Below are 22,662 nucleotides of genomic sequence, written 5' to 3'. Positions count from 1 at the left end.
CATTTGGTAAATTTTTCAGGACACAACAACAAAAATAAACCCCAATCACGTATCTTTATCTTCTCCAAATCTCTGGGAAAGAGAAAATACTGAGTCTTTCTTAAGCTGTGGTGTTTAATCTGAGACCACCAGAACAGGATTGAAAATTTTCCCACTTCCTGCAAATGCTTGGTGCAAACCAGATAGACCCCAAGCTACTTTGAATCGACCAGTATTTCTGCCATGGAGTGAATGAGGTTAGAACATAATTAAAACATACATGTACCTGGAAGGTTTGGGTTGTAATATCAGGTATTTAATCTTATTTGTCCTGCAGTCCCCACTTGATCTACCACACAAACGAATTTCAAATTCACTAGAACTAAATACAGTCATCTTTCAGAGTGTGTGGGAGATCGGCTTTAGACATGCTCATCCCCAAATCCATGGACGTTCAAGTTCATATAACCTATACATCTCCCCCTAAATGTACTAAACCATCTCTAGATTACTTATAATACCTAATATAAGATCATTGCTGTGCAGATAGCTGTTATTCTGTTCTGCTTAAGGAATAAGGAAAATGACTTGTAGGCATTCAGTATAATGTCTTTCTTCCCACATGTTTTCAGCCTGCAGTTGACTGAATGTGGATGCAAGTCCTGCAGGTCCAGAGAGCTGACTGCATCTCACCTGGAATGCACTAAGGTGTAAGTTTAAATAGAATGCTTATTTGCAGCAAGTCAATATCTCCTTTGGTATCTCCTCTTAAATGTTCCTAAATAAGCTCCTAAACTATTGAGAAGCACTTTAATTGCTGATGGAAGTTTAGATCCATGTTCTACTTCATGCATTTTTGTGGATTTTTTAAACATAAAACTAATCCCTCGCCCCCCCCCCTTTTTTTTTCTATTCTGAAGATTCATTCCAGAGGCTTGCACATGCTAGGCAAGTATTGTCCCACGAGGTATACTCCCAGCCCAATGTTAATTGTTTTCTTTTTAAACAAAGAACTTTTTTTCCTCACTAGTACTTTTCACTGAGCATAAAAACTATTTTACATACTGAAAATGGCAGCACACCACACTTGGCTATTGTATTGACATTCGCAACACTCAAGGAGGATGGCCTGAGGCCGCTGTCGGGTGTCTCCGTGAAAAGTCTGAGCGCTCCCGCTCACAGCCTCAGACCCGTCTGGGCACGCTTGAACGACTGGCCAAGCAGGCTGCCCAGAATTCTCCTTGGGTAAGAACTAAGAGTTTGGAAAAAAAAGAGAGAGAGAGAGACTTAGAAACGCTAAAGTGGGAGACCAGCCTTCTCCTGACACCCTTGGGCCAAGAACAGAATTTCATTCATAGTCTATAAACAAGCCAGAAGAAAGGATTTTTTTCTAATGTCTTCATGTAAAAAAAATGTAAATATTTAGGGATTAATTAACTTTAAAAGAAGTGTCATAAACAATAAGACGTGTTCAAAGGCAACTAGAATCCAGACTGATGACGAGACTCAGAAGTATGTTAAGGCTAGGAGCTGCCTGGCTCAGTTCTGACATGGTCTTCCGCATCCTGGGCCCAAGATGACTCAGCACTTGTTTCCATGTGTCCCTTTTTCTTTGTCTTTCCACTGCCCCTCGGGTCCCATGGTCAATCCCTTGCTGCACAGGAGAGGAGGAAAGTGTGTGTGTGTGTGGCACTTTCTGGCTTTATCTCGAGAGACTATCTAAACGGGCAAGGAAAGATCTGTTTACAACACACCTCTAAACCATAAATTCACCAGGTAGAAGACAGGCAGGGGGCCCAGGCTCTGTGGTTGACCAGAGAACTCTGACCTTGTAAACTGTTTGGCTCTCCCAAACTGTCGTCAGCTGATTTTCCTATCAGCTTGCTTCTGAACCAGGGCAAGATTCCTAGAGAAGTGCAGTAAAGCAATCATCAAGCAAAATTTAAGTTTGCCTATGTGCAATAGACAACGTGCAAGAAGAGTGCTTAAACTGTCGGGTGGTGGTGGTGGTGGCGGCGGCGGCGGCGGCGGCGGCGGCGGCGGCGGCGGCGGCGGCGGCGGCGCACGCCTTTAATCACAGCATTCCCAAGACAGAGGCAGGCAGATCTCTGAGTTCGAGGCCAACCTGGTCCACAGAGTGAGTTCCCAGATAGCCAGGACTGTACAGAGAAACCCTGACTCAAAACAAACAAACAAAAAGAAAGGAAAGGAAAAAAACAGAGTGCTTGAACTAATTTATAGGGTCCCCTCCCCCTCATTCATTACAAAGTATCTAGAAGAAGATAGTCCAGGTGGCGAAGGTCGTTCCATGTGCTCATCTGACTCTGTTTTATGTTTCCATTCAGCCATCCATCTCTGCATCTTCAGGATATCAAAATAGTATCTGTTTCACTCCCACTCTTGCATAGTGTGCTCACATTCTAGGAAGGAAGAAGCAGAAAGAACAAAAGCATTATTCATCTGCCCTTAAAGAACATTCCGGAAAGTGTTACACAGAAGCCACGTCTTTGGTTTTAATGGCCATAACTGTCATATCAATCGCCAACTTCCAAACATGTTGGGAAATACAGTTTTATAGCTAGGCTCTCCCATCCCAAAGTATATCAGTGCTCCGATTATACACAAAGATCAGGTGTGGTGGCACACGCCTGTAATCCCAGCACTTTGGAGGTCGGAGGAAAGAGACTGGGGAATTCATAGCCATCCTTTGCTGTACAGCAAGTTTAAGGCCAGCATGAGTTACATGAGTCTTGGCTTTAAAAAATTAATTTTGAAGCTGGAGAGATGGTTCAGTCGTTAAGAGTACTGGCTGCTTTTCCGGAGGACCTAGGTTCAGTTCCCAGCACCCACATGAAGGCTCACAACCATCTGGAACTCTAGACCAGGGAATCCAATGCTTTCTTCTAGTCTCCTAAGGCATCAGGCAGGCATGAGGTACACAGACATACACGGAGGCAGAACACCCATTCACATAAAATAATTAATTTTTTAAATGAATTTTGAGGCCAGGCATCATGGTGGTGCACACCTTTAATTCCAGCACTCAGAAGGCAGAAACAGGTAGATCTTTATGAGTTCCAGGACAGCCAAGGCTGATACACAGAGAAACCTTGTTTAAAGACAAACAAACAAACAAACAAAAACAACAACAACAACTCACCAAACCCCACACACAAAAAAAAATGAAGAAAAAAAACAGAATTTTGATTTCTGATACAACGTAGAATTTTTATGTGAAAATTCAAGATGTGAAAATAATACTATGTAACAGGGGTGGGAACGGGTATTTCTCTGAACTAGACGGGAAAGAGATGGAGGGAGGTACACTGGGTTTGATGTTGTTCAGCAACTGAGCAGGTGGTTGCTGCAAGATCAATTAATGACAGCCCTACAGGGAACAGGCAACGCTCAGCAGAGAGTTCCAGAGATCCTCCTGGGATCTGGGTCCTACTGGTTAGCTCCTGAAACTCTCCATCAACCAAGACACATAACTTCTGAGAGAGAGAGAGAGAGAATGTGCATGACGGGGAGATACTCCTCAGTTGTAACACTCTGTGTGCATTTCTTCTAGCAACATCTTCTGTAACCCTGTGGGAGACTGGCTTCAGTTCATAGGTGAGCCTACCTAGTCCACGGATCTAATCCCCCCACAGAAGCTAAGAGACCAGGAGTCAAACAAAGGCTGTGATCCAAAGTACCCACCTCCCGGAAGTACGCGGCTGACCCAGCTCACAGCTTCCATTTGCCTGATCTCTCTTTCTAGAGAAGCATGCATGTAAATGAGAGTTAATCAAGTGTAAAGAAGTTCCCCAAATGTGAGACAGATAGTAAGAATGAGAGGAGACTGGCATAGGCTAGTGTATTCAAACAGGGATTGATGGAGGGCACAGAACTTAACTTAGACATCACAAAATGGGAAGCATTTAGGCTAAGAGGAGACAAGGGGAACAATATCCTATTGAGGTGTGATGCAAACTTAATGTCAAAGGACGGAAGTAGTTCCAGGAGAAGGTTCAGATAACAATGTCCTCCAGCAGGGTATGGACAATCTGAAGGGACCACGGCACACGGAACAGGGAAGGGAAGAGGTGTTCTAGAGGGTACCTCTCATCTAACTTCTTCCTACCTTTTGCTTTGTAAATTAATTGACTGTCCAACTATACAAATATATTTTAAAGGCAGTAAATCAAATCAACTAAGAGTTTGATAAATAATATCAAGAATATGAAGTGTATTGCTGGTACAGTGTAAACAAGTACAACCACTTGGCAAGCTACCTGTCAGAACTCAGCCAGCACTCTGACTCAGCAGTCCCAAATATATAGAGAGGGCAGATGGAAGGCATTTGTACACACAATAATAACACACACACACACACACATATATGTACATAGACACCCACACATGCGTATATGTAGAATTACCCTGGTGTTCTTAACAAGGGAAACGGACAAGTGATATGTTAAAATAGTATTCTATGAAGTGATAAGCTGCTGTGTCAAGTAGTAAATAATATATATTCGATAACCTGAATGATATAAAAACATAGTTTGTAGCTTAAGAAGAAAAGAGCCAGGTGTGGCAGCAAGACCCTATCTCCAAAAAAGTGGAGGAGGAGAGGAGGTGGGGGGGAGGAGGAGGAGAAAAAGGATAGGGATGGGTGGTTCAGTGGCAAAGTGCTTTCTGTGCCTAGTATTCAAAAGGCCTTAGATTAAGTCTACAGGGAGAGACAGACAGACAGACAGATAGACAGAGACAGACAGAAAAAAACAGAGAGATAGAGAAAGACAGAGAACAATTTATGTAAATAAGAACATATAGACATAAAATAAATTTATAAAAGTTCAGTGAAGAGGGCTAAGACTGTAGCTCAGTTGGTAGAGCCCACCCTGGATGAAGGCCTCCTCAGCACAGCATAACCAGGAATGGTGTGCACACCTGTAATACAAACAAAGGATCAGAAGTTCAAGCTCATCCTCAGCTACATTTTAGTTTGAGCCAGGCTGAAACACATAAAACCATGCTTCAAAAAACATAAAAAATAAAAAAAAAATTTCTGTGAAGAAATGAATGAAGTGGGTTTGGGATACAGGAAGAAACTGACTCATTAGGCAAGAAAGAGGTCTTCCTATTCTTTTTTTTTTTTTTTTTTTTTTTGGTTTTTCGAGACAGGGTTTCTCTGTGTAGCTTTGCGCCTTTCCTGGGACTCACTTGGTAGTCCAGGCTGGCCTCGAACTCACAGAGATCCACCTGGCTCTGCCTCCCGAGTGCTGGGATTAAAGGCGTGCGCCACCACCGCCCGGCTAGGTCTTCCTATTCTAATGATTAATGTATTGTAAATTCATTCTTTGTGCTTAGATTGCCCCTAGCCTTACTCCCCTCCCTCCAAAAGGAGTCACTGGGAAAAGATGCACCCTTAGTTCTCTTACATCTTTAAGTGTATGACCAGCACTTGAACATATGGTTATCTGTTATGGAATATTCGTACACTGTGTGAAGATGTGTTGCTGTGATTGGTGTAATAAAAAGCTATACAGCCAATTGGTAGGCAGGAGAGATAGGCAGGACTTCTGGGCAGAGAGAGGAAGATGAGATAATCAAGGCAAGGAGGAGACACCTTAGAAACACAGAATGAATCAGACACACAAAATGGGAGAGAGGTAAAAGTCACGTGATATGACATAGATTAGTAAAAATATGGGTTATGTTGAGGCCCACAAAGGTTTCCTACTGAAATCTGAGCTTGCTTTAATCAGAAGAGCTACATTAGAGGATTGCTTGACCATGTGCATGGTTTCTAGGTGATGGGAAGGGTCTACACTTGGCTGAGCTAGGGGGAGGTCTTTTGCTCCACCCCTTGGCATTCCTGTAAATAGCCCTTTAGAAGAGACAGAAGGGGCTGATAGATAAGGAAGGATCCAGGCCCTCCCGAGGCTATCCTGTGTTTCTATCTGTTTCTCTCCTCTCTATCTTTCTATCTAAATCTCTTATCCCTCACTCCTCAAGAGTCCCCTGGGGTAAAATGTTGGAGCTGTTCTCCCAGCTGGGCTCCCACAGGGTTAATTTAAGTTATAAGAGTTAGTGGGGCAAACCTAAACTAAGGCTAAGGCTGAGCTTTCATAGTTAATAAGAAGTTGCTGTGTCATTATTTGGAGCTGGAGGCAGAAAAGAAATTCCAACTACACTTAGTTAAGGCCAAGCTTTTATAATTAATAGTAAGTCTCTGTGTCATTTTTTGTGTGCTGGCAGTCTTGACAAGAAAGTACTGCTACATTTGGTGCTCAACATCCGCCATGTAAATCCATATAGGTAGGCCCTGAAAAGAAAAAAAGAGAGGAAAAAAAAAAGAATTTCTGAACATAGACTCAGACGTGGCTTTCTGGTGGCCGAGGTCTCCAGGTAGACTTGCTGTTTGCTGTTGATAGAGTACAGAGACACAGGGCTCCTTTAAAAGGCCCTTCTGTGCAGCAGAGCAGCCAGTGTGCTAGGTAAAAAATGCCTGCCGCATCTCAGGCTCGCAACTTCTCAGGGCTGGTACCGCCTGTATGAGGCTAGGCTCTTAGGGAACCAAGAGGGGCAGAGCCATGCAGTGGTAGCCAAGCCATTTAAGGTTTGGCTCACACAGTCAGAGGATGTGGTGGTATTGTGTTCCCCAAAATATTGTGCACCCTAATAAACTTATCTGGGGTCAGAGACAGAACAGCCACAATATTAAACATAGAGGAAAGGCAGTGGTAGCACACGCCTTTAATCCTAGCATTCCAGAGGCAGAAATCCATGTGTTCAAGGATACAGCCAAGTATGGTGATTCACGCCTTTAATCCCAGAAAGTGAGCCTTTAATCCCAGGGAGTGATGGTAGAAAGCAGAAAGGTATATAAGGCATGAGGACCAGAAACTAGAAGCATTTGGCTGGTTAAGCTTTTAGGCTTTGAGCAGCACAGTTCAGCTGAGTGCCATTCTGAATGGGGATTCAGAGGCTTCCAGTCTGAGGAAACAGGATCAGCTGAAGAGCTGGCAAGGTGAGGTAGCTGTGGCTTGTTCTGCTTCTCTGATCTTCCAGCATTCACCCCAATAACTGGCCTCAGGTTTGATTTTATTAATAAGAACTTCTAAGATTCCTGCTACAAGAGAAGGCTACAGACACGCAAAAAAAAGTCAGGTCCAGACCAAGAAACCCTCTAAATAGATATAATATGTTTGGTTATGCTTAGGTGCTGAAGGAAAAAAAGAAAATGGGTATAGACAGTCATAGAAAAAAAATTAAATAGTTTTAAAACAGTAAAGTCTTTAAAGAAAAAAATAAAGTAAAAAGGATAGGCCACATAAAGATGGGAAACACATGCATGGGGCATCACTGTATGGTACTCTGTTGGCTTCAAATTTTTTAAATGCCAATGAACAAAAAAAAAAATTGGCAGCAGCTGAGAGATAGTGGATTGTGGGGAAAACTACTGAATTTAACCATCATATATATTTTAAGGATGTCTTAACTTTAAACGGAAGTCAGGAAATATGTTGTGTTGGGGAGAGGTTATGCCTTTGTTTCCACAGGAAACAAAAAAACTATGGATTTCTTCAAAATTAATAAAGATCAGATTTGATTAGGGGAGGCCTCCTGAAAATCTTGGCTACAAACTTAAAGAAAAAAATCAAGAAAACTTACAAGACAAGTGACATGTATGCTGATCCCTCAATATGGGAACAGCTCTGAGACTGGATAAGACATAATAAATCTTGTTGGCCACAGAGTCCTCATGATTTATTATTACATGCCATCCTTTCACATGGCATGGATAGAGGTTTGGTTATATCGTCCAAAAGGACTTATAAAGTTGACAGAGGCCTTTTACCTGCTCAAATATAGAACAGAAAATCATCTTTAGCTGACTTGTGCATACCACATATTCTATACTTGTGTTAATGCAGATATGTATGTTACCTTTAAAAGTTTGTGTGTTTTCAGAAGGAAAAAAGGACCAAACACCAATGAAGACAAGTAGTCCAGGTCATGTAGCCTCTCAGAATGCCTCTGTTGCAGTTTCCTCAAAATTCTACATCCTTTAAAGTTGAGATGGTCCAGCCTCACAGACTACTCCAGCCAGGACTTCATATAAACAGTCCACTTTCCCATCACACAGAGACTCAATGAAATATGATACAGCTAGCTCTCCCAGGACTTCACCATTATCCCAATTTTCTCAGGGTCCCCTAAAAGATTCTATTGCCCCCAGACAACAGGAAGCAATCTAGAGAGAATGATGCCTACATTCTCAGGAGATGGGGTGGATGGTTTCTGGTCATTTGAAGGGTTATGGATGTTTGTTATTGTTTAGAGGGGGTTAGTTGCAAGTTGTTACTGGTCATGGTCAAAAAAAAAGGGAAAAAAACTAAACAAAGGAGGTTGGATTCAAAGATCTCTTTCTGAAAAGAAAAGGGAGATATATAAATGATAGGATAAAAGGGTAGATTGTTGAATCTACTTTTAAACTAAAAACAACTATTAACCTTAAATTGTAAGGAAAAGAGGCTGGCTAAAGAAACCCACCCTGACCCTGAAGCCCAGAATTAGGGAAGGATGGCTCAGATAAGGTCCGTGAGAGAAACACAGTTTAGCTCAGATCAAAGCCATCTCTATCCCTGTCCAACTGACTTGTAAAATCAACCAATCACAGAGCAGGACAGCAGAATCCTGGCCCTGGGGCCCAGGACCAGGGAAAGAAACACAGTCTGTGTTTGGGACCTGAGCCAGAGAAGTGAACACTTTATCCCCAAACCCAGAACCCAGGAAATATGCCCTGACTCTAAAACTAGTACCAAAATAACACTCTTGGCCCCTAGAATCAGAGTCAGTGAAAGAAATGTGCCCTGGCCTTAGGGGTAGTGTCAAAAAGTCAAGAAAGGCCAGTGAAAGAAACACAGTTTGGCCCTGAAATCAGGGCCATCTCTGTCCCTTGCCCACAAAACTGGCCAATCCCTGGGCAGAAAAAAACTAACCAATCACAGTTGACTCTGCCCCCTAGACATCCTATATAAACCACCCTGCCCAGTCAGTTGAGAGCTGTTCTCTCCACCCTGGTAGAGGCAGGTACTCTCCTGGACTCCTCCTTCCCAAATAAACCTCTTTCTTAAAAGAGTTTTGGGTGAAGACCTTAATCCCCTGGTGCACAGAAGAACCTTGCTAAGACGTCCCATAGTGGACTGAGCAAGGGGGAGCTGAAAGAAGAACCTTGCTAAGATGTCCCATAGTGGACTGGGCAAGAGAGAGCTGATAACACTGAGCTGGAGATTGTGGCTCTCCAGGAGAGGAGCAGGATTGCTGTGTCCTGTGGGGAGACCATCCCCCATCACACCAGGTATAGCCTGACTTTCCCGAAGAGTCAGGATACCCTTCCTTGCTGAAGCAGTTCCAGGCCTGACTCTCCCAAGAAGTCAGAAAAAATTCCTTTCCAAGGTTGGGCTGTTTCTTTGCAGTCCCAGCCATCAGAGCTGTGCTAAACAGCTTCAGGTGTCCGGGACACCTTCAGGGCAGAGCTCTTGTTCTAAGTAGCTGGAGGTGTCCAGGATACCTCACCCGCTAGGGCTGAACTGTCTCCTTGCAGTTTCAGCCATCAATTTACTAACATTTTGGTGCTGAAACCTGGGACACCAAACCCAGAGTTTTTGCAGTTTACTTACATAAATGTTTTACATTGATATGGATTTTTGTATATTGATATAAATTTAAGGCTATTTTTGTTTTAACATACTGCATATATGTTTCTACTCATACCTATGCAGCTCATTTTAAATGTAAAGTTCTAGTTCTTAAAGAGTATTATTAACAAACTGTTTAGGATAATTAAGAAATGTAGGATAGTAGTTAGTCATCTATATCAATCAAATTTGTACTCATGTAGGTATGTTTTCAAGGTCAAACAGATCTATTTTAGATAGTCAGATGGCCTTCAAACACTTCACAGAGACCTATAGAATATGACATATAAGATGTTTTAATAACATTAGGCTTTTCATGACAGTAAGGCACATCTGCTCCTGGCAGTACCAATTTACTTCAAAAAGGGATGATGAGAATCAAAATATGGAGTTTGCTTTCAATGTGGCAAAACTAGCTATTTATGCAAGAAATTGCCTTTGCCTCAACTGCTGACAGTATGCTATCCAATTGGACAAGCAGGACATAAAACAAGACGACTGCAAAAGTTTGCCAAGACAAGGTAGGACAGCCCTTCAAAATTCCTGCTTCACAGAAAAATCTGTCAGATATTCTAGGCTATGTATGTAGCCTACAGATATGTAGGTGGGTGATGGAGGCTCCAACGTTGCAGCAGAACCTTGGGTGACTGTCCAAGCAGCCACCTGTTTCTGTTATTTCTATAGTTTTAAAAGTTTCTTACTCTGTATTTCCTGTTTACTCACGTAATATGTCCTTCTTGGTTCTCTGATGAGGTTAAAGCCATAGTTATAGTTACAGTTTTCTTTAGTTAGGATAAAAAGTGAATTAGGTACAAAACTTTGGACTCACCAAAATAGGATAGATAATAGAGTATTTTCTCTGAATTTGCCAAATGCAAATACAAATTTGTATTTGCCAAATACAAATTGTGAATGTAGTTCTTACCCAGTAATTGTTCTTATTGTATATAGTTTTACTGTGTTAGAGTTAAAACCTTCCCTTTTTATTTAGACAACAAGGGGGGAGATGTTGTAGAATATTTATACATTGTGTGAAGATACATTGATATAATTGGTGTAATAAAAAGCTGAATGTCCAATAGCTAGGCAGGAGAAGGTAGGTGGGATTTCTGAGAAAAGAAAGGCAGGGGAGAAAAAAATCTAGGTGCACAGGAATTTGCCAGCCACACACAGAGGAAGCAGGATGGGCAGTATGGAGATGAAGTAATGCCACATGGCCAAACATAGATTCATATAAATGGATTAATTTAATAAGTTATAAGAGCTAGTTGAGAACAAGCCTAAGCTGAAATCAAGCTTTATTTTTATAGTTAATAGTAAGTCTCTGTGTTGTTATTTGTGGGCCAGGGGTCCTAATGAGAAAGTACAACTACAGTTACCATAATAAAAATCTCACTGGGATTCCAAGAAAGTTAAACAAGATTTGGAATGCTCTTCAGTTGCAGTGATAAAAACACTTTGGCCAAGGTGACTTATAGAAGAAGAGTTTATCTTGGCTTATGGTTCCAGAAGGATGGAGAATCCATCATGATGGAGGCCTGGCAGCAAGGAGCAGGCATGGTGGCTGGAGGATGCTGAAAGCTCACATCCTGGACCATAAACATGAAGCAGTGAACGCGAACTAGAAGCAAGGGAGGCTCTAAGCTCTCAAATCCTTCCCCATTGATATACTTCCTTCAGCAAGATTGCACCACCTAGGCCTACCCATACAGTGCCACCAGCTGGGGATGGGGTGTTCAAATGCCTGTGTCTCTGGGGGGCAGTTCTCATTCAGATCATTATAGATCATAACTAAATATCCAACTAGCATATGTTGGATGTTTAACAATACTCTGTAGCTGGTACAATGACTCCTTCCCCCCATGAAGTTCATTCTCTCACAGTCTTTGTGTTCATTTGCTGTCATGGCAAAATGAAAGAAAAATCAAAATCATTCTGTCGTGGACTTTCGGAGTTAAAAAAAAAACAGTTAAAATTTTCCATGGTACATTTAATCCTCAAATGCAGGGGTACATGCTCCTCTCCCGTTGACTTCAGCTCTGCACAGAAAATTATCCATGTGCTGATTACAGTTTAGGAAGCTGATTACCTTTGTGGTCAGTGCTAGCCAAACTCAATGCAGGCCCTTTTCTGACCATCACTTGCCAGAGAAACCAGTCCTGCCAATTCACAGATTACTAAGCAGCGGGCACTGGGAGAACACCAATGGAGCCAGCTGACGCGGCAGGGAAGGGAAGCCCAGCCAAAGAATAATAACCTGAACTGGCATTCAGTCAGATCGTGGGGACTGTGCTGGCCTCTGACCAAAGGTCTGGCGCTTTGTACTGTCAGGTCTTGAGCAACAGCGTCATGTCCTAGTATAATCTGAAAGAGTCATTTAGAGCAAGCTATCCGGAATGGGGTATTGTTTGCAGCCCAATTTACAAAGAATGGAGGTCTGGAAGATATCGTACTATCTTTCTATTGTAAGGGCAGGAACAGTTAAGACTGATCTGAGGCCTCTTCAAGTGAAAGGGAAGAGTGATCCAAACATTCTTTGCTACAAAACCATTTCTATCCAAGAGGGAGGCCCTTTACCGTCCCACCTTCTGATGGCCTATCAATCCTGCTACAGTGTACGATTGGCAGCATCTGAACCAGCTACTCCCAGGGTTCACAAAGGTGAGACAGCGCTGAGGACTTGATAAACCAAAACAATTCTCATTCATCTACTGCAGATAGAGTCTGTCTGAAGTCTAGACTCCTACCAGGTAGTCCTTCCAGATCTGCCCCAGACCTAAGCTAGAATATTACTGTGTGAATAGATGGAAAGTTTAGACTCTATAGTTCAGAGTTTTAAAGACTTTTAGAAATCTGTCAGGCCAACCTCTTTTCATCTTTTTAGAGTGTGGCTTAGAGAGAAGAGCTGACCCTGCATAGCAGCTAGCTCGCTGCCTCTGAACATACATCTATAGAATACCAGCTACATTCCAGGAACCCTATTAAACACTGGGAGTACACAGTGGCATAGACAGTTATACAGTGTGCACACTAGTCAGAGCCAGTCTTCCCGGATTCCACTTTATCGTCACTACTTACTAGCTCTGTGACCTTGGTCACGTGACTTCCTACAGCCTCAGTCTCTTCTTCTGTAACACAGGGTGATGGTAAGGATGTGTTCAGATGATTGTCATAAAACTTAGAAGAGCCATTTCGACTCAGTGTATACAGAACAAAACAGTGCCTGGCACACAGTACGAACTCTATACACACTTGCTAATTGAAACATCAGCCATTTGCCCTCTGGACGCTCTCTGCCCTTTGTTTAGTCAGGCAGCCCAGCACACTAGGAGAATGCTCCACCACCCAGTTCTGTTTAAGTGTACAGACATGTCTAGTTTATCCTTATCTACCCAATTTCTTCCTCTGCGATGCCCACTGTGGTGTCTGGTACACGGTAGACTCTACCAATATTTGATGAGTAAACAAACGGATCACGGAACTAAAGGAACAGAAACAGATATCCTGAGAAGCAATGATTTAAGCATCACCTTAAGGGACGAGAGAGAAGCAGCATTTCTTCACAAAGAGTAGGGACCATGGATTCTAAATGGGTGGAGCAACCAGAGCAAAGCCTCAGGAGCATGAAGGAGACTGGCTTCACCTACACATGCAGCTATTCTTCTCACTTAGGGATTGTACCTCGATACACTGGGAATCTGCCAAGCTCAGCTTCCCACGTATCAGGTAGCAGCCTTCTGATGAAGCCAAGTGCTCATTAAGATGCTCTGGGAGTTATCAGTTCTCTTTTCCTCTAGCACATGTCCATTCCACAGGAGTTGGCTGATTTCAGAAACACAACAGGAATTAAGACACTGAACATATATTTGCTTAGCCTGTCTCTCCCTTGCCAGAGTTTGATGATGCCTCACCGCTGCTGTTTCTACTGCTGAGTCTCTGCCATCAGGAACGCGACTGGAGTATTTACTTCTGAAAATGATAAAACATTTCAGTTAAAAACCTGGTGGTTCTTAGGGCAGATAGTTAGTGCCCATTGATATCCAGCCTTGCTTTCTTCTATGGCAACTGCATCCCAGGTTTTTGTCTGGGCACAGGGGGATAGGGGCACAGGGGCACTCAGGATAAACATTTTTCTTGCTTGCTTCAATACAAGGCCAGGTGATAAGTAGATGTGGGGTGTTCAACTAGCCCCAAAAATGAATTGGGAAGGGGTAACGTTTTACTTACAGCCTCACCTCTTGATTGGATGTTGATATTGAAGTAGCCTTCCAGATCTTGCAAGACGACTGTAGCTGGAAGTTTTCCTTTGTCCTGCCTGCCTGGCCTGTGGTCAGGACAAATCTCTCCCACTTGCATTCTGAAGCTGCTTAGTCCCAAGTAAACACACAGAGGCTTATATTACTTATAAAACTTATGGCCTAATGGGTCAGGCTTCTCGCTAACTAGCTATTGCACCTTACACTTACCCATTTCTATAAATCTATATTTTGCCATGTGGCTTGTGGCTTACTGGTACTTTTACATCTTGCTTCTCCTGGTGGCAGCTAGCACGCTAACACATCTGCCCCACTCTCCTTTCTTCTCCCACTATCTCTCGGATTTTCCAGCCTGGCTCCATCCTGCCCTGCCATAGGCCAATGCAGCTTTATTTATCAACCAATCAAAGCAATACATATTCACAGCATGCAGAAAGACATCCCACAGCAGATGACCCCAAGAATGGAAAATTTCTCAGGGAGTTAAGTAGAAGAGTGGATCTCTGATATGTCTTAGTTACCCTTGAGTCATTGCCTCCTTGAGAAACAACTTAAGTACCCAGAGTTCCAGAGGATTCAGACTATTATGGTTAGGAAGGCTTGGTGGAGCTCATGGCAGCTCCTTACACCATGGCAGGCCAAGAGGAAGAGGCAAGGCCAGACCAGGGGTTAGGCTCTATCCTTCAAAGGTCCACTCCTAGTGACCTACTTCTACCAGCTAGGTCCCAGGTAGAGAGCAAGCATTCAAACACAAGGATTCAGGGGACATTTCAGATTCAAACTATAATGCCATGGATAGCATAGGTGCCTACATCAGACTTGGATGCAAAAGTAAAATGAGTTTCTTTCTTACTTAAACCATTATTCATTTGAGCTCGATGTTGCTTTGTTTCTTGGCAACACACCTATCTGAACCAGAATAGCTTTTTGGTTCTTTCCATCCTGCCGTCTCACTTCGTTCCTCCCATCGGGTCTACAACTCTGAGAATAAAAACCAAAACATGGTGACAAATAAGGGTAATGATGACAATAATAATTATAACAGTGGATACGTTGCATAAACTTTGCTTCTTCCTTCCTCACCCCAAAATATCCCACATTGTGAATTTCATATCTGCTTCTATTATTTTTGGACTGTCTCATTTGCATTCTGTGAATGTACATGGCTAAGAGTCATTCTATGAGTGGGAGAGGAAGTAAGTGATAAAATATGTACAAAAGGAGCCGAAATGTTATGGAAGGAATTTAGGTGGAAAGAGATGGGAGATTGTCCGGCAGCAGATAAATTATGGGACAATTATAATGCAATGTTATGCAACGATGGAGAATTGTGTTCAAAAATAATTTCTACTGCTTTTGGGAAAATAAACAGGATATCTTGTCAAGTAGCTTCCAAAACAATACGTAAATATAAATGTATTTATATGTGGATTTATTGTTCAAATTACTTTCCAGGGGGAGATGTAAGCAACATCTACCCCTTCTCCTAAGGTCCCAGGGGCAAACCAAGGCACAATACTGCCAAAGTGTACTCTGGAGGAACCAATGAGTTGATTGAGCTTCTTTACAGAGCATAGATGAGAGGTTCTTTGCAGGGGTGTGGGTGCTTCTACTCCCCACCCCACCCCCACCCCCCACCACCAAGAGGCCATATCCAGAAGGGATGGGAGATTTCCTGTGACCACATAGGTGGAGGTTTCCTCCCCTAGCCACCCGTAGCCACACACACTATAGACGCTAGGCACCCCCTAAGTTCACATGCAAATAAGGCAGAGTTGCACGCAACAGGCATTCATGATTTTCTATAACAAATGTATATAATTTGTATAAATTTTGAGGATTATGTGTGTGTGCATGTGCATGAATGTATATGTATACACATGTGTATGCAAGTGCTTGTGTGTGCAAAGACCAGAGAACAACCTTAGGTATTTTTTCCCAGGGGACATTCACCTTGTTTTTTTTTTGTTTGTTTGTTTTTTGTTTTTTTTTTTTGTTTTTTTTTTTTTTTTGGCAGGGGAGAGGTTTCAAGACAGAGTCTCTGTGTAACCTTGGCTGTCATGGAACTCGCTCTGTAGACCAGGTTGGCCTTGAACTCACCGTCTCTAAGTGGCTGGGAGCTAACCAAGTAGGCTTGGCTAGCTGGCCAGTAAACCCAGGGATCCATGTCTCTACCTACCCAGAAATACAAATCCATGACACCATGCATTGCTTTTCACGTGGATTGTGGGGTATTGAACTCAGGTCTTCATGCTTGCACAGCACGCTTTACTGACTGAGTTACTCCCCTATCCCAAGTCTGTGTTTTTTAGAAAGCAATTCTTGGGCAGTGGTAGAAATAGGAATAAACTCCATACTTGATTAATGTTTCTATGTGGTATTGGTCAGAGAGAACAGTGTCGAATTATGCAGATATAACAAGCCTTAATACCACAGGGGAAAATATTGTACTGGCTAAATTTATGACAACTTGACACAAGCCAGAATCATTTGGGAAGAGAGCCTCAGCTGAGGAAATGCCCTCACCAGATGGAACTGTAGTGAGTTTTCTTGGTTGATGATTGTATGGGAGGACCCAGCTCACTGTGGGTGGGGGCACCACTGAGACTGTGGTCCTGAATGCTATAAGAAAGCAAGCTGAGCAAGCCAGGGGGAGCAAGCAAGGAGGTAGCACTCCTCCTTGGCCTCCACATCAGCTCTTGCCTCCAGTTTGCTGTCCTGTTTGAGTTCCTGCCATGTCTTCCCTCAGGAATGGACCATGTTGTGGAAGTCTAAGCTAAAATAAACTCTTCCTCCCCAGGTTGCTTTTGGTCATGGTGATTTATCACAGCAATAGAAACCCTAACTAACCAGGCAGTGGTAGTGCACTCCTTTAATCCCAGCACTAGGGAGGCAGAGCCAGCCAGACCTCTGTGAATTCGAGGCCAGCCTGGTCTACAGAGCAAGATCCAGGACAGGCACCAAAACTACACAGAGAAACCCTGTCAAGAAGGAGGAGGAGGAGGAGGAGGAGGAGGAGGAGGAGGAGGAAGAGAAGGAAAAGAAGAAGAAAAACCCTAAGACAAATATGAAAAGTATTTTCTTATTCACTTAAAGGGCCTACCTTAACTCCAGCTGTCCTATTAACATTCCACTAAACCAGAATGTCCTTTCATATAGTAGCTCATGATTCCATCTTGAGAGTTGTCAAGACTACCAGCCCGGTGACATGGTGCACATCTTTAACCCCAGCAATCAGGAGGTAGAGGAAGGCAGATCTCTGTGAGTTTGAAGCCAGCCTGGTCTACATAGTAAGTTCTAGGACAGCCAGGGCTACAATATAAAGCAGTGGTTCTCAACATTCTTAATGCTTCAACCCTTTATTTAATACAGTCCCTTGTGTTGTGATGACCCCCAACCATAAAATTACTTTTGTTGCTACTTCATAACTGTAACTTTGTTATTGTTATGAACCATAATGTAAATGTCTGATTTGTAGGATATCTGATATGGGACTCCTGTGAAAGGGTTGTTTGACCCCCAAGGGAGTTGTGACCCACAGGTGGAGAACCTCTGAAATGGACCCTATCTCAGAACAAACAAAAAATCAGTTCTGCCATGGAAGAAAGATGGAGATTATTCTCTTCATAGTTTACTGGGCAGAACTAGCTTGTATTCCTTGCCTGATTTAGAAGGGAGCACATGGGAAATTTAGTGAGGACTGTCTATACCACACATACTTGTGGTGATTATGTTTTCTCAACCCCAAATCACAAAGTTCAGCATAACAGGCACCTAATTAAATTTAGGGTTCTTTATTTGTTTGATTGTTTTTGGTTTTGGAGACAGGGTGTCTCTGTGCAGCCCTGGATGTCCTGGAACTCACTTTATAGACCATGATGACCTCAAACTCAGAGATCTGCCTGTCTCTGCCTCCTGAGTACTGGGATTAAAGGTATGTGCCACCAGACTAGGCTTTTGGATTAATTTTTATGGAGTGTACATATGTAACAATATATGATTGAGTGCTTGCTACAGACTTAGAATAGTCAACAGTGGGAGGGAGATAGAGCTCATCCATACGGCCTTGAGCAGAACTCCCACCAACAAAACCAAACAAATACCAATAGTCAGCCAACAACAGATTTTGCTGTGAGAAAGGGTGAGGAGACTGAACAAAGATGAGGCAGCATTGAAGGTGTCTCACTCCCCTTTTTAGCTCTTTAAGTGAGGGGACCTCTCTGCACAAGATACCACAGTCTGAAGACTGAGACATAACAAAAGCTGGCCAGGAGAAGGAATGACATTTCTGTAAGAGTAGAAAACCATGTATGTGCAGTAAAAACACTTCCAAACTGTTGCAGTTGCCTGTAATCTGAGCCAAGGTGTTTCAGCAGTGTTCACTGGTTCACGCTGTGACAGTGTACACAGTACAGAAGCACGCATGTTGTACGTGCACAGCAAGGCTTCAGTGAGCCTGCTCTCTGCCGCATGGGTGAACCCTGCCAGAAACAACTCAGATTCGTTACATGCCTGACTTTATTTTATTTTGCTTGACTTTAAATAAGTCTTTATTGTTGCATGTTCAGAAACATTTTGCCATTGGCGATTTTTTCACAGCCCCCGTATCTGGTTGCATGGCTTTATATGGGGATACAACCCATACTTTAAAAACCCGAGTCCTTCAGACAGTGTTTTAGCCTCTGGCGGTGCATTAAAAGATGGTGCTAGCAAGGGCCCGAAGGGATGGGGCCCTGAGGCAGGTCTTGCCTACCCCTTTGCTCTCCTCCTTCCTACCTTCCTTCCTACCTTCCTTCCTTCCTTCCTTCCTTCCTCCCTCCCTCCCTCCCTCCCTCCCTCCCTCCCTCCCTCCTCTCTCTCTCTCTCTCTCTCTCTCTCTCTCTCTCTCTCTCTCTCCTCCCTCCCCTCCCTCCCTCCCTCCCTCTGCTCTCTTTTTTCTTCCACTAATTTGTAGTGTTGGGTCTTGTGCATGCTAACCACATGCTTTACCACTGAATTTACACCACAGTCCTCCCATTCCTTTCTGTTCCTCCATCTAAAGCTTTTTGGGACCTCCTACCTTTGGGAGGCTGTTTTCAGAAAAACAAGTCAAGCTGAGCCCTTGTGTTCTTATTAGTTCCCTCCTTATGATGTACCTTAATTGTTAACACCTCTATTGGAATGAAGTGGGGGAATGTCCCCTGAAAGGAAGACCAGGCCCTGAAGTAAGTCAAGAAAGGCTTTTTGTTGTAGCAAGTGAGAGCATCTCAGTATGTCCCTTGAAAATTCTTGTGCCTTGAACCCGAGTGTGCCATTGAGAATAGTTCACACTCCAGCTCCCTTCCTGCTCTGAGGCCCTTAGGAAGCCAGTGCTGGATAGTTAAATGGTTTTGTCTTATTACACTGTGTCTCGGTTGGTTTTATGTCAACTTGCCACAAGCTAAAGTTATCTGAAAGGAGGGAACCTCAACTAAGAAAATGCTTCCTTAGGATCCTGCTGTAGGGCATTTTCTTAATTAGTGATTGATGGGGGAGGGCCCAGCCCAATGGGGGTGGTGCCACCCCTGGGCTGGTGGTCCTGGGTTCAATAAGAAAGCAGATTGAGGAAGCCATGAACAAGCCAGTAAGCAGCATCCCTCTGCGGTCTCTGCATCAGCTCCTGCCTCCAGGTTCCTGCACTACTGGAATTCCGGTCCTGATTTCCTTCGATGGTGGACAGCGATAGGGAAGTGTAAGCCAAATAAACCCTTTCCTCCCCAAGTTGCTTTGGTCATGGTGTTTCATCACAGCAATAGTAACCCTAAGACACACTGTAATTTATGCCCAAACTGCCTATTTGGAGCCAGGTACATTTGGTAGTCTCAGCTACTCTGGAGATTAAACTAGGAGTATTACCTGAGCCTGGGATTTAGGGCCAGTCTGGGCAACACCAGGAGAGCTTGTCTGAAAAACAAACAAACCTACCTCACCTGCAGACTTCTGATCAGAAAACGGTATATGTTCCCATCTTCCTAGGAATTAGGTACTAAGAAAAATGGGGGCAGGAGACTGTATATACTTATATACGTGTATATGTAAAACATTTAAACATTTACATTCTAGGCTTTAGGTTTAACCAATCTCTCCCAAATTCCTTTCTGTGACTAATCCCACAAAATTTCTACACCATAAATATATTAACCCACTTTGATTCCCAGGGTGGTTGACTTCAGGTTCAAGGAGTGATATTTCTAGTATGTCTAGATGAGGGGGCGGGGAATACATACATTCAGAAACTCGGAAATACGTGAACCTGTCCAAGAATCATGAACACAGCTTGAGAGAGTCCGTAGCTGGGTAGAGGGTGGCAAAGATAGCCGCTGAGAGAACGGAATTGACTGTAGGGATGAGAGTTTTGGAGCTGAGGTTTCCGGGATCCACGGGAGGGTGGGGCGGATTCCAGAGAAGGAAAAGCTGTGCTGTGGAGAGGTGCTGGGGGCAGGAACAGCCTGCTGTCTGAAATAACACTGAGAGAGTGAGTCAGCCCATGACATCCTTTACATCGGTAGTTAAGGATGGGTGTGGTCGGCCTCCTGGACACAGGTAACCAAAGGGCACAGGAGTGGAGACAGCCGATCGCGATTGATGGGCAAAGGCTTCAGCCTCCACCAGCAGGGATGCAGCAGAGCCCTGACACCGTGTGCCAATTCCAGCTCAGACTGGCAGACAGCAGGGCCTCTGTCTGGGGGACTACAGACTGGAAAGGAGGGAAGTAAGCTCGGAGCTATTTTTAGCGCAGCATCTCAGGGCATAGCGGACTTAGAACGTGCCGGCAAACTGAATTCATCGGATGGAAAGGCAGGCGTGTAGCCGGCTTCGCTTCCTTCCCCACCAAAGATTCCTTTCTACTGCCTGACCCGCGGTGGCCTCACTTCCTACCTCTGTGGTGAACTGATGCAAGGGTCCTAGGGCCTCTGCGCAAGAAACGCTCAGCTCCAGGACAACAAAACTGTAGACTTGGAATCGGCCGCTTTGGAGAGCCGGAGAAAAGAAAGTCCCATAATTCGTCAGCTTTTAACAAGTGCCCCCAAACAGCTCAGCTTGGTTGGAAATACTGGCACAATAGAACTCAGTAGAACCTTAAGCGAAGCCACAGACAATTTTCCTTGTGCTACAGTGGAAACTCCACAATACCTAAGGGCTTTCCTACCAATAAAACCCGTTTGTGGAGTATGATGTCATCAGAAAAACTCTGGTTGGCTGAGTCTTCTGCTGGCAGCCCACATTTTTCCAAGAACCTTTTTAGGTATCAGACATCGTATTTGGTTTTGGCTTTTTTTCCCAATACGCTCACCACAATAATAACGAGCATGTACCTTCCCCTGGAGGCTGTTTCTGTCAGAATCCCTCAAAAGGTCAGAGTCCGCTTTTCTGGAGCATCTCAGCGCATACGGTCTGGCGGTCCCTGATTTGGCAAAGCAGGGAAACAAGAAAATGAAGACGCTTACTTCCTCCTGGTGCCACCGGCTTTCAGGTTAGACAGAGTGAACCTGACTTTGAAGCCCAGCCAAGGAATGTCACAGCAGAGAAGGGTAAAACCGAATTACAGGAACCCAGGGAGTAGTAAGAAGCCTTCAAGTTTGAGATGTTTATTAATTTCTTGTGTGTTAAGCCGGGCAGGTGGGCCCTGTGCACAAAGAAATCAGAAAGAGGTTGTCTTGACTCAGTGCTGCGGACACTGTGTACAGAGAAGATGGCCAGTTCTACATGCTTCCCATAGATACACAAGCCAAAAGGAGTCTGTCTCTACTGGGGCGGCAGCAGGATCCTCCCCTTTCTTTTCTTTGGCTTGCTTACCTCCTGTTTCTGGCTAATATGTAACTAGGCTTCCTTGAGAGATACAGCCAGAGGCAGGGATGTAGCACTTGCACAGCCTAGGTTCAATTCTCAGTTTAAAAAAGAAAAGTCCAGGCCTGGAGAGAGGGCTCAGCAGCCAAGAAGGGCTGCTGGTCTTCCAGAGGCCTCGAGTTCAGTTTCCTGCAGCCATGCTGGGCAGTTCACCATGGCCTGTAATTCCAGCTTCGGGACATCTCATGCCCTCTTCTGACCTCCTTGGGCACCACGCATAGACACATTTTTTAAAAAAAGTAAAACAAAATCTAAAAGCAGAAAGAAAAAAAATCTATTCTTATTTGTAAGGTGTGGTGTTTACCTGTAAACTCAGCAGGTGGCAGCAGGAGGAGCTGAAGTTCAAGGTGGGCTACATAGAGAGTTCAAGGCCAGCCTGGGACAGGTCAGGCATTGTCCCCAAAAAGAAAAACAAAAGGAAGAAAGGCTAAAATTAGCAGGCTGTTAACTTTCAAACCCAAGAGGTGCCTATTTAAAATATCAAAGTGGACCTGGCCCCCAGGTTCTCCCAGCATCCTTCAGTCCCTCCCTGTTTCAGGGTGGCTGGCAGCTACCCCAACCTCTACCCTGAACTCTCCAGGCCAGGGGCTGGGCTGCCCTTACCTCACAGGCTCTTCCCTACATAATCCAGACGTTTTGGTTACCTGCCCCTTTTGTACTTGTGGTCTCTGGTCCGTTGAACCTGGTCCCTCTTCCTCTCTCTCTCCTCTCCCCCTCCCCCTCCCCCTCTCCCTACATGGCTCAGCTCAGTCTGGTCATGTCCACTCTGGACTCTTGAGATGTCCCTGCCTCTGCCTATGCTCTCCCTTTTATCTGTAATAAACTTTCTCCTCCACTATACCTAGGAGCAGTCATGTCCTTTCCTT

At 43.9% G+C, this 22,662-nt stretch overlaps 1 long non-coding RNA gene across 3 annotated transcripts; it reads right to left on the bottom strand.

The window, feature by feature from the left end:
* Nucleotides 1-2,035: 2,035 nt before the first annotated feature.
* On the bottom strand, nt 2,036-22,183 carry LOC121831072 (uncharacterized). 3 transcript variants are annotated; one of them, XR_013052670.1, is made up of 5 exons: nt 21,265-22,183; nt 14,784-14,911; nt 13,902-14,037; nt 13,586-13,643; nt 2,036-2,399 (listed from the first exon to the last, which is right to left on the bottom strand). It is a non-coding gene; the product is annotated as an uncharacterized LOC121831072 (long non-coding RNA). The 3 variants fall into 3 exon arrangements; XR_013052669.1 differs by having other exon boundaries at nt 13,356-13,643; nt 13,910-14,037; XR_013052668.1 differs by having other exon boundaries at nt 13,910-14,037.
* Nucleotides 22,184-22,662: the final 479 nt, after the last annotated feature.

This window comes from Peromyscus maniculatus, chromosome 7 (assembly GCF_049852395.1).
Source record: "Peromyscus maniculatus bairdii isolate BWxNUB_F1_BW_parent chromosome 7, HU_Pman_BW_mat_3.1, whole genome shotgun sequence".
Lineage (NCBI taxonomy): Eukaryota > Metazoa > Chordata > Mammalia > Rodentia > Cricetidae > Peromyscus > Peromyscus maniculatus.
The sequence above is the reverse complement of the archived record's forward strand: the minus strand, read 5'-3'. Positions and strand labels throughout refer to the sequence as shown.